This window comes from Ailuropoda melanoleuca, chromosome 1, assembly GCF_002007445.2.
Source record: "Ailuropoda melanoleuca isolate Jingjing chromosome 1, ASM200744v2, whole genome shotgun sequence".
NCBI classification, from domain to species: Eukaryota; Metazoa; Chordata; class Mammalia; order Carnivora; family Ursidae; genus Ailuropoda; species Ailuropoda melanoleuca.
In genome coordinates this window covers 25,088,626-25,102,085 of record NC_048218.1, presented here as the reverse complement: position 1 = coordinate 25,102,085, position 13,460 = coordinate 25,088,626, and the positions used below count along the sequence as shown (strand labels likewise).

The window sequence follows — 13,460 nt, the reverse complement described above, 5'->3', positions numbered from 1 at the left end:
CTATTCAGTTCAGTTTGTTCAGCAACAAATACACATTTCACAGATTATTAAGAGTCATTCTGTTCGACATCAGAGTGACAAAGACAACAAGAGTCTGCAACTTAACCAGCACTAATTGTGCACCAAGCACAGAGCTGAGTGTTTTAGATCTATATATTCTCTCATTGCATCCTTACAACACCATGATGTGGTAAGTTTTATAACCTTTATTTTCTGTAAAAAGAAAGTGAGGTTCACAGAGTTAAGTACTTAGCTGAGGTCACAGAGCCTATCAGTGCCAAAATGAACAAGTTTTCCTGATTCCAAAGGTTGGGGTCTACCTGAAATTCTATGAATAAGAAAGTCCTCTAGGTGACTGAGGGGGAGAAAATGGAAGTAACTCTTAAAAGTGAAAAAAAGCTTTCAATTTTGGCAAGGATTCCATCTTTAAGATAAGAAAACAGGTTCAGAGAATGTTTTTAACTTTCTAAGCTTATAAACCTTATGTGTCAGTTATCAATTTGTAATGTCTCAGCTACACATTCGCTCTTCACTGCCTGCTATTCAGTAACAGAAATAGGCCTTGTGTATTAGTTTGCTAGGGCTGCCGTAACAAATACCACAAACTGGGTTGCTTAAACAATAGAAAATTATTTTCTTATAATTCTGGAGGCTAGAAGTCTGAAATCAAGTGTCAGCAGAGCTGGTTTCATTCTGAGGCCTCTCTCCTTGGCTTGTAGGTGGTCATTGTCTCCTTTTGCCTTCACATCTTCCTTTTGCACGTGTCTTTATCCTAACTCCTCTTCTCATAAGAACACCAGAAATGGTGGGTTAGGGCCCACCCTAATGACCTCATTTAACCTTAGAGACTTGTTTAAAGACTCTATCTTCAAATACAACCAATTCCAAGGGACTAGGGGTTAAAATGTCAAAAGATGAATTTGGGGAAGCACAATTCCACCCACAGCACCTGTATATATGTCTTCTTTGCAGGCTGTATCATATTAAGATTTTTCAGTAAGCGGTGCTGACAGCACACTGGAGGGGAGGGGTTTCTTTTCCCGGTTCTGATGTGCTCCTCTAAACAGGCTCCTGGAGAGTATTCTGCACAGCTTCTGCGGCACCAGACTCCTGCAGCATGTGTGGCTTCTACAGCACACGGTTCCAACAGCACCCACCGGGCAACAGCACATGGCAATTCCCTATGAACAGCTTCTTCTTTGGGGGCTTGTTAGTGAAGACTCACCAGTATGACAGCTGCTGTGAACAGCTACTCCAGCATCCTCTTGGGTGGCTGCACAGCAGAATGCTGCTAACCCAGTGCTTCTGTTGGGGAAGGTTGTTGAAAAGAAGTGACTGCCAGTTGACTCTTGAGCTGGACCTGGGCAATCAGAGGCATCTCATCCCCCTTTCTGTTGTTGGCATAGGAGTTCTACTTGCCTTTCCTACTCCCAGAGGCTGCTCCAAGGATACATAATTATGTGGTATTGAGAACATCTGCATGGCATATATGACTGAACCCAGTTAAGGCCTCTTTATAAGCTTTTAAGATTTGGGAGGCAGGTTCAGGGAGCCATTCGTCTTGCTGCCACTCAAGACAAGTCTCATATATAAGTTCCCTTTTCTTATCAAAACTGCCACCTGCCAACCTGGAGTGACCTGCCTCTTTCTTCAGTCTCTCCTTGCCCAGCGGTAGAGGGGCCAGTTTCAGATAACGCCAGGGAAGGCCCGCAAGAGGGTTAGAACCAACAGCTTCCCCATAAAAGGCTTTGCCAGGCAGACCCAAGGAGCAGCTTCACAGAGAGTTCTAAGGTGTAGTATATCCCCAGGGCAGCTTTCCCCAGCACCCTACAGAATGGCTTCCCAGTAAACACTGCCAACATTGTAATTCCCTATGGATGGCTTCCCCTGGAGTCCATCCAGAACAACTTTGGATGGCCCTGAAGCCTCAGCCAACATCTCTGCTGACCAGTAAGCCATGGCTGCACTCACTCCAATTAAGTTTGGATCTCAGTCCTGAGGTAGGAGGGGTCTTCTAGATTTTTTTCCTTCCTTGGGTATTCTTTCTTATCCTTATGGATGGTGGCTGCTTCCTATACCTGGTATTCCTCTGCTCTTTATAGTATTTTACTCCTCAGTAGTCAGTCTCCTGTTATTCCAATCCCCTATTAATAATTTTTTATACTAATTGTCAAATCATTTTGTGGTTTTTGGTTTTTTTTTGGAGGGGGGGGGCTGGTTATACCTGAACTGATAAAACTGGTAAATGGCAGACCTAGTACTCAAATAATCCTATAAGAAAAAAAAATGCATAGATGCTGTAAAGATTGGCAAGGAATCTGCAAAACTGTCATTCTTTTCACAGGACAAGACCATCTATCTAGAACACCCCCTTATGTCCCCAATAAACATAGAAAATGTAGAGGCAAAAATAGCAATCTACTCTTACAACAACAAATCTGTAAAGAATCTAAGAAGTAACCTATCATAGAACACATAAGATCATTACAGAAGAATTTTAAATAAAAGATAGAAAATATGACATCGGTAAATGGAGAAATATATATGTTTATAAATGATCTTAATAAACATTGTAAGGAATTCAATACTCCATAAATTAAATTCAATAAGATTCCATATGGAATCTCAGAAGAATTTTAGGGGAATTTGGAAAAATTATTTTGAAATAAAAAATAATGATCAAGCAAAGTGTTTAAAAATCTTTGAAAAACTAAAACAAGAAGTAAGGACAGATTTTAACATATATTGATAAAACTGAAATCCAAAGCAATTAAAATAATACGATGTTGTAGAACAGATAAGTAGACCACTGAAATAGAATACAGAGGTCAGAAATCAAACTATGTATGTATAAGAAATTGATACACGGTAAAAGTAAACCACAGAGCAAGAATAGAATACATTTTTATGTAGATAACTTCAGGAGAGCTGGTATACTCTAAGGAGAAAATAAACTGAACTCATGCCTTATACTATGAACAAACAAAAATTCAGAATTACTGAGCTACATGTAAAAGGTAAATTTATATATCCAATAGGTGAAAATGTAGTAAAACACCTTTGTGATCTATGGCAGAAGAAAGACTTCAAGAAACACAAATGATAAAGTATGATTTGACTGTATTGAAATTTAAACATTCTATTCAAAAAAGGCCATTATAGACAAAGCTAAATACATAGATTATAGACTGGGAAAATATTTGCTAATATCTTTAACTGACAATGGGTTAATAGCTGAAATATACCAAAAGCTCCTGAAAACCAAACAAAAATGATAGAAAACCCAATAGAAATTATAGACAAGGGATATAAATAGGCAATTCATAAAGAAGATGTCCAAGCATATTACAAGATGCTCCAAATCACTAATAATCATAAAAATGAAAATTAAAACAACATTAACACGCCACTTCATATCTATCAAAACAGCTACAATTAGAAACCTAATTAATACCTTGATAATACCAAGTGTCTTCAAGGATATGAGAAGATGGGAATTTTTATGCACAACAGGTGGGACTATAAAATGACAATTATTGTCAAAAGCAATCTGGATTTCTTTTAATTAATTATGTTTTTGAACTGATTTTTTTTTATTTTTGAACTGATGATATAATGATCCCATTTTTAGCTAAATATATAATAAAAATTGTTGTACAAGTCTATTAAGAGGACATATACAAAGATTTTCACCTAGAAATTGTTTGCATCAGTAGGAAATTAGAGATAAACTAATTGTTTATTCCTAAAGAAACCTCTAATTAAATTATGGCAGATGCATACTTGAGAACATCATGCAGCAGGTAGAAGCAACACATTCAGCAACACAGAGAGATCTTAAAATTATAGACTGAATGAATATAGTAAAAACTGAATGAGATTATAGTACAGTACCATTTATGAAAATTTATAAACTGAAAATTTTTTCAGGATAAAAGCATTGTCAGAATATATATGAAACTTGTGAAAATGAATGCCTTTAAAACACTGTAATCAAACAGTATGGTACTGGCATTAAGACAATCCACTGGAATCAAATAGAGAGCCCAGAAATAAACACTTGTGTATGTAATCGAATGATCTTCAACAAAGATTCCAAGACCACTCAATAGGGAAAGGACAGTCAACAAATGATATTGGGAAAACTGAATATACACATGCAGAAGAATGAAGTCGAAACTTTATACTATATACAAAAATTAACTCAAAATGGATTAAAGACCTAAATGTAAGACCTAAAACTATAACTCCTAAAAGAAAAAAAAAAAAAAAGAAAAAAAGAAAAACTTCATGACATTGGATTTGGCAATGATTTCTTGGATATGACACCAAAAATACAAGCCACAAAAGCAAAAATAGACAAATGAGACTATATGTAACTTAAAAATTTATACAGCAGAGGACACTACCAACAGAATGAAAAAGCAATCTATGGAATTGGAGAAATTATTTGGAAATCATGTATCTGATAAGGAGTTAATAGATAGCCATAATATAGAAATTAGTCCTACAACTCAACAATAACAAAAAAATCAAATAACCCAGTTTAAAAATGGGATAGGATGTTTCTCCAAAGATGATACACAAATGGCCAACAAGCACACGAAAAGTTGTTCACTATCACTAATAATTACAGAAATGCAAATCAAAACCACAATGAGATAACACCTCACACCTATTAGGTTGGCTACTAGATAGACAGGTAGATCGGGAAAATATCAAGTGTTGAAGACATGGAGAAGTTGGAACCCTTTGTACTATTGATGGGATTGTAAAACAGTGCAACTGCTATACAAAATAGTATGGAGATTTAACAAAAAGTAAAAACAAAACTACCATATGAACCAGCAATCCCACTTTGGGTATATATTCAAAAAAAATAAATCAGGGTATCAAAGAGGTATTTGCATAACTATGTTCACAGCAGCACTATTCAAAATAACCAAGAAGAAAAAGGAATCCGAATGTCCACCAATGGATGAATGGACAAACAAAATAGAGTACACACATGTGATGGGATATTATTCAGCCTTTAAAAGAAAGAAAATCCTGTCACATGCTACAATATAGGTAAGCCTTGAACATATTATGCTAAGTGAAATAAGTCAGTCACAAAACACAGAAACTGTATGATTCTACTTATATAAGGTACCAAAAGTAGTCAAATTCATAGAAAAAAAAAAGTAGAATGGTAGTTACCAGGAGCTGGGGAGAGGGGGATAAGGAAGTTATAATCTAATGGGTATCAGGTTTCAAATTTGCAAATGAAAGTCCTGGAGATCTGTTACACAACCATGTGGATATATTTAACACTACTGAACTGTACGCTTAAAAAATGGTCACGATTTTGGGGGGTGCCTGGGTGGCTCAGTTGGTTGAGCAGCTGACTGTTGGTTATGGCTCAGGTCATGATCCATGCATCCAGCAGCAGGGCAGGCTCTGTGCTCAGCGGGTGTCTGCTGGGTGGTGGGGGGGGGTCTTTCTCTCTCTCCCTCTGCCCCTCCCATCACTCGCACATGTGTGCACGTGCTCTCTCTCTCTCTAAAATAAATAAATCTTTTTAAAAAATGGTCAAACGGTAAATTTTATGTTCTGTGTCTTTTTACCACAATAAAAAGGGGGGGTGGAGTACAGAAACACAATGAAAAGAAAGAAATGAATAATAAAAAGCAGTTCCTTATACAAATTAATAACGATAAATGGTTATAAGCTTAGAATATGACTAATTTACTTTCTCTACAAAAATTTCCCCAAAAAAGTGTAATGAAATAAGATAAAATAAAATCAAAAGCTTTAGAAATGAATATGATCACCCAGAAAGAGATTTTTAACTAGAGGGAGGAGTGCTGATCACAATGAGAAATGGAGTAGAGAAGGAACAGCCACCAAAGGGACTGAAAAGAAATGAACAAAAAAGTAGAAGGAAAATTGTGGATGTATGATGTAAACTCCCAAAGAACAGGGGTTAGCAAAACTACAGCCTGTGAGTCAAATCTGACCCTTTTTCCACTTCCTGCCTCCAAACCTTCACCCTGCTTGATTTTGCACAGCCCCTAAGCTACGAACGGTTTTCATGCTATAAGAACAAAGTTGAACAGCTGTAACAGAGACTGTATTTTAGGCAAAGCCTAAAATATTTATTATCTGGCCCTTTACAGAAAAAGTTGATGATCTCACAAATAAAGAATGATTTTAAGGGGCGCCTGGGTGGCACAGCGGTTAAGCGTCTGCCTTCGGCTCAGGGCGTGATCCCGGCGTTATGGGATAGCCCCACATCAGGCTCCTCCGCTATGAGCCTGCTTCTTCCTCTCCCACTCCCCCTGCTTGTGTTCCCTCTCTCACTGGCTGTCTCTATCTCTGTCGAATAAATAAATAAAATCTTTAAAAAAAAAAAGTACCTGGAACAAAATATTGGATCGGCGTTCCTCAAAACTGTCAGGGTTATCAAAAACGNAAACGAGGACAAAAATATGACCACTGGTTGTCTGGGATTCTGTGTCCTACTGAACGTGAGTGTTACATCACTAAATTGCAGATGAGTAAAAATCTAACCTCTTTCTCCCTAAAACTGAACTTTACCAACTCCTGAGCTACCATTCTCAAATTCAAGACATAATCAGTCACATTTCCATTGTGTCTTACACAGATTATTTTGAGAAAATATTCAATCCATATTAGAATCCTTGGGTTCTCCCCACCTAAGGGTGATTTAAAGTCCAGACAGATTTCTTATCATTCTAAAATTGAGGAGAAAGACTACCTGGCTCACAACAATAATCTCTCCTCCACTGACCTGCACCAAGGTACATATTCCTCACAGAACTTTGGAAAAGAATGTCCCAGACCATGAAAGGATTCGTCTGATACTAGTGACCACTCCATATCTCCTTAACACTAGCTATTAAAATCATCTGACCAACTCATCTTCCTCTGATTCTATTCCTACCACCAACTTTCTAACTATCTTTTAGGTTGTATGTGATTTGCCTTTCAAGTATATTGACTAGTGAACTCCGATCTCTGTTCTGATTTTTATCATAAATTTTAAAAGCATGAAGTTTTACATATTCGTTCATTGTGACTTTAGCCAGTTAAGCCCCAGAGCCCTCTAATTTCTACATGTATTGACTCTCATATTTCTAAGAGTGAGACCCTCACTCTGAATTGCAGGGGCTATATGGAGATTCTATCACTTTAGAAACATAGAGCTGTCTCACTACTTACCTTCAAACTGTAACAAACAGCATGAGGCATATTTGTTCCATTGTAATATAAAGAAGTTAGAGGCAGAAGATATATCTAAGCAAAGTAAATATCTTAAGACTAATTTCCTTGTCATGTACTCTAAACACAGGTAAAACTGTATTGCACAACACAGTAAGAGTAATGCAACTATTACGTTTAAAAAAAAACTCATTGGGGCTCCTGGATGGCTCAGTCTGTTAAGCATTTGACTCTTGGTTTAGGTTCAGGTCATGATCTCAGGGTCGTGAGATCAAGCCCCACATCACACTCTGCTGAGTATGGCACCTGCTTGAGATTCTCTCTCTCCTTCCATCTGCTCCACCCCTGCATTTGCACTCTCTCTCTCTAAACAACAAAATATTATTATATGTATTTGTATTTTATAATTGGCCATTATAGAAGAAGACATCTACAAATCTGATGACCTAATGAGATATATTTCACTTTTTTCTCCCTCTTAGTATTGAAAAATGACAAAAGCAATATATTTCCAAAAGGATAACTATTTAATTGAATATATTGTCCATGTTACGTTAATGTTTAAATAATGTTCACAGGCAAACATTATCATACCTTCTACAAAAATATCAAACATTTAGTCTCCTTTAATCAATTTATTTAAAAAAGAAAAATTATTTTTGTAATTCCATCTTCCATTGGCTCTTTTTCTTCCTAAATCCCATGACATCTTTAAGGGCATGTTTTCATTAAGGCCTTCCACACATTAGCTTCATTTTAATTTTTGTGATATTTTATTTATTTATTTTTTAAATTTTTTTTATTATATTATGTTAGTCACCATACAGTACATCCCCGGTTTCCAATGTAAAGTTCGATGATTCATTAGTTGCATATAACACCCAGTGCACCATGCAATCCATGCCCTCCTTACTACCCATCACCGGTCTATCCCATTCCCCCCCCTCCCCTCTGAGGCCCCCAGTTTGTTTCTCATAGTCCATAGTCTCTCATGCTTCATTCCCCCTTCTGATTACCCCCCTTTCTTTATCCCTTTCTTCCCCTACTGATCATCCTAGTTCTTATGTTCCATAGATGAGAGAAATTATATGATAATTGTCTTTCTCTGCTTGACTTATTTCACTTAGCATTATCTCCTCCAGTGCCGTCCATGTTGCAGCAAATGTTGAGAATTCGTTCTTTCTGATAGCTGAGTAATATTCCATTTGTAAGATGAAAGCTATACAAAGAGAAAAACTGTCTCGTGTCTAATTCTTATGAAAAAATATTCACCTCAAAGGCCAAATGTGGTAGTGGGAGACAGTACTATTATTTTAGAATTTGTCTGGTAACCTGGGGGTATTGCATAAGGGTATTTACATCATAGGACCAATAAAACTCACATTCTCAATCAGCAATTAGCCCTGCAAATTTGAGGAACAAGTTTAGGGTGAACAAAAACAAATACACAAAAGTTATGCCACACCATGCTAAAGTAAAACTGAATCAACAAATAATGGGTGTTACATAGCTGGAATTTCCTCCATTTAGTTTCCAAACTAATTACTCAAATCTCAAATAACCAGTTTAAAAGCAGAGAGCTAAATACTCCATCTAGATGTGTCATGAACTGCAAACCCATCATGCTGAAAATTGGATTCACTACACATTCATTTAAAAATTATTTTGAGAAAATATTATGTTTGAGGCGTTATGTCTTTTCCCCTTCCTCTTCTCTATTCTTTCATTGAGAAAACATAAATCACAGGACAGTAGACAGGCTAAATACTTCTGCTTATTATATACACCAAAGTTAGCTACTTTATCACACACTTCTACATATTCTTTATAATTATGGACTTTATTCAGCAAATAATTTCACAAAATAGCCTGTTAACATGGCATGAGCCTTCAGTCCTTCCTATGCCTTATTTCAAAAGCTTCCCATATCAGTATGGTACAATTCCACAGGTCTCTGCAGAATCTCTACACTTGCTCTCCATTAGTGCTAGGAGTTTTATTGACAATAGAACAAAAAGGACAAAACTATCACTTCTGGAAAGAATAGGCTTTTTTTTTCCTCTCATAATAAATTTTTTGTATGATTGATGATACACTGGAAAATTGCTTTACTAGGGTATATACCTCTATGAATGGTAAGGATATTTTAAAGCTTTTGTTTATAACCAGCAGTAATAGAATAAAAGATACGTTAACTAATGATTTCAAAGCATAATTTCTAAATAGGTCTCTGTTCCTTTCGTACCACTACAACCCACCTGTAATAATGTCCTGACTCTGAACGAGCACATACACACAAATTACATGAATCATATTTTTTACTGGAACCTGAAAAGATTTTGCTCTATTTAGGGTCTATAATACCTTGTATAAATTATATGATGTGCTCCTTCTCTAGCTCAGTTTTCTAACACTTTACCTCAGGATAAATTGTAATATTAAATAATTACAATATCCTGACCAAGATTTTAGAGAAATAAAACATCACAAAAAGAAAATGTTAGACCTATGTTTTAGTCTACTCAAACTGCTATAACAAAATACCTTAGACCAGAAGGCTTAACAACAGACATTGATTTCTCACAGGTTTAGAGTTTGAGAGTCTCAGATTGAGCTGCCAGCAGATGAAATTCCTGGAGAGGGCCCTCTTCCTTGGTTGTGGGTGACCAACTTCCTGCTAGGTCCCTATGTGGCAGTGACAGCTCTGGTGTCATTTCCTCCTTTACAAGGGCACTAATCCCATCATGGGGACTTCAGGATATGAATTTCAGAAGACATAATTTAGTCCACAGCAGTCTGTTTGTAGTATTCACATGACCTTCTTCAAAATCAATTCAATATTATTGAACGATTTTTTAAAATTGTCATATTTGACAAGGCCACGTTTATTACAACATATTTTCCCCTTTACAAATCATTTTTCAATAAGAAATTTATAATACTAAGAAATCTATCAACATAGATCAAAATATTGGCAAAATTAATACTCTGAAAATATTTGTGTTTATTGTACAATGAGTGTCTTTTCTTTTGAAAATACCTTAAGCACCAGAGGAGTTACTTTTGCATATTATAAATTGTTTTTATCCATCCCTAATGATAGTATTGCTAACTTGTAACTACTTATATAAGACATGCTGCCAATAGTAAAAGAAAAATGTACCAAATAGGAATACTATATTATTCAGAATAAGCTAGGCTGAAGTGATAAATGGACTCTAAATTTTAGCAGCTTAAGAAAATTTGAAGTAAGGAGTGGACAAAGGGTTAGGGAGGTGTGGCATCTGTATTTCACCAGTCCAGAAGGGTAACTAACTGCATGGTTGAGGTGACCAGGGACTGACCATTTCAATCTACTTGGTAAACCCACTATCCTGACTGCCAAGACTTGTATGTTTCTGGACACTACCTTCCAGAGTTTTCTATTCAGCTTTCACCAAGGTCTCCTCTGCTGTGAAGAATTTCATCACAAAGAATCAATGGCTCTTAACATCCAGCAGGGAATATGCTTAACACCCATCAGAGAACTGGTATCTGGTGTGGAAAAGCTGGCCAAGAACCCAAGGAGGCAGTATTGGAACCATCGATAGAAAAATATTTAAATTTGATCAGATGAGAAGATGGCTTATTGCTGGACGGCCTGCTTGGTCTTGGAGCATTGTTCTACTATGGCTTAGGAATATATAATGAAATTGTAACCATTGAAAAGGCTGTAATTTGGCCTCGGTATGTTAAGAACAGAAATCATTCTATGCATATATACTTAGCAGGAAGTATTGGTTTTACAGCTTTGTCCACCCTGGAAGTAAACAGAACTCTTCTCATGAACATGATCAGAGGCTCTTGGGTGAGAACTGGTGCAACCTTTGAAGCCATATTGGAGGTGGAATGCTGGTACAATCAATATTATATGACCAGAGCCCAAGACCCTAAGGAACTTGCTTAGTTATTCTACTCTAGTGTGAAGGGTCCCATAATGGCTCCTCTCACGATGTGGGGCGGGGGGGGGGGGCTCTCCTCATCAGAGCTGCATAGTACACAGTGGGCCTCGGAAGAGGCCCCTCCACTTTGGCCACGTGTGCACTCAGTGGGAAATTTCTGAACATGGGACCATCCCTGGGAGTGGGCCTGGGTCTCATCCTTATACCCTCACTAGGATCTATGTTTCTTCCACCTACCACCCACTGTGGCTGGTGCCACTCTGTAGTCTGTGGCAATTTATGGTGGATTAGTCCTTTTCAGTATGTTCCTTCTAAATAATATATGTAATCAAGTGTGCAGAAATAGTACCAATACATAGAGTTCAAAAATATGATCCCATCAATTCAATGCTGGGAATCTACACGGATACATTGAATATATTTATATGAGTTGCCAGTATTCTAGCAACTGGAAGCAACAGGAAAAAGTGAAGTGACTCAATTTTTGACTTTTCCAAATAAACACACACATTTCCAATTTTCGTAGTTGAGTAATTGTAAAATGCTTTAATGAATATGAAAACTACGGTTAGTGTTGTGAGAATTTAACTGTTTTATCTATTTTAAAATTTATTTGGTTAAATGAAACTTAGCAAACTTGTATTTACCTGTATATTTTTGAAATGCAAAATATTAACAAGGAATGTCATAAGTGAAGTAGAGGTTTGGTAAAGGGACCAGAGGGAAGTAGAGGTCACCAGCGGTCTTTGAATACTTAGCACTTGTGTAACTGTTGGTGAGCCAGTGCGAAGGTTCTGGCTATTTGGAAACAAACAGGTCACTTCTATTTTTATAATCATCTGCGGAACGTATCAAAAGCATTGAGCATAAAACAAAGAAAACAGTGATTCATTCTCCCATAATTCCTTCTCTGTGCTATCTTTACAACATAGATGTGATCATGTTTGCCTTCTCATTGTTTGATACTATTAGGACAGTCCCAGAATGTTCATACAGAGAATTCCCAACATATAACACACACATATATAGTGTGTGTGTGTGTGTGTGTGTGTGTGTGCGCGCGTACATGAGCATGCGTACTGGTGTGTAAGTTTTACTTTTGAATCTTCTAGAACAAAATATCCTTAAAACTCTTGTCAGGACAAAATACTCAAAGAATGAAAATAGTTGCATTTTTTTTAAAGATTTTATTTATTTATTCATTCGACAGAGATAGAGACAGCCAGCGAGAGAGGGAGCACAAGCAGGGGGAGTGGGAGAGGGAAGCAGGCTCATAGCAGAGGAGCCTGATGCGGGGCTCGATCCCACAACGCTGGGATCACGCCCTGAGCCGAAGGCAGACGCTTAACCGCTGTGCCACCCAGGTGCCCCGAAAATAGTTGCATTTTTAAGTACACAAACACTATGCTCATAATTGCTGATTTTTTTGCATACTTACTGAAATGTTTAATAGAATACATGCTTGTCTTTCTTATCTCTTCAAGTTTTGAAGGTTTTATCAGTAAAGCCTGTTTGTGGCTTACGCTTGAGATTATGAAAGCAATTTTTCTCCTAAGACTTGGTTTCTTGCATTCCCTCTCAGACTAAGCACTAAAAAGGGAAAGTAAAGCTCCTCTTTCTTCATGAATTATATCAATCAAAAATGTAACAGGTAAAATACTTCATTAGCGTTTCCCCTAGCAGAATTTTCCTTCTCTGCTGCATACACTATTAGATTGTGTTTATATTCTCTAATAAAGATACCATATCCAACAAAAGAACTGGGAGTGGAGTATCATTTGTTTAACTTTATTTATTGCATCATAATCTGCCATGATCAATTTGTGTTTATAGGGGCCACAGAGGCAAATTAAACAGGGATATGATGTCACCAATTCCTCTCACCACAGTCTTTTAAATTTTTCATGGTAGCACTAAGCTGAGCAGTTCCTCTGGGGTTTTGCTGTTGTTTCTGAATTTCTGTTTTTGCTGGGAATAAGGAAGCAGATCAAGGGGCATCCCATGAGCCTTCCTACAATAATAGCCTCTTATTTCACAGGTGAGGAAATGAATTTTCGAGTTCTGCTGGTCACAAAATATACACTCAGTAGCTAGGGAAGTACCCTCAGAGTAGATATATGGACCATGGGATTCATCAAGAAACTGACTTGAGTCAGAGTTCCATTTACACTCTGGACCCCATGAGCCCCTACTCTATCCAGAAGACCATAATGGCATTCTGGGTCATCTGGTAACCATGTAAGCTCAGATCTTTATCCAAACTATGCTCACAGCCTAGGTGTTTCTTTTCCCCAG

At 37.1% G+C, this 13,460-nt stretch overlaps 1 pseudogene; it reads left to right on the top strand.

Moving 5' to 3' along the window:
* The first annotated feature begins 1,873 nt into the window (after positions 1 to 1,873).
* On the top strand, positions 1,874 to 11,636 carry LOC100470162 (annotated as a pseudogene).
* Positions 11,637 to 13,460: the final 1,824 nt, after the last annotated feature.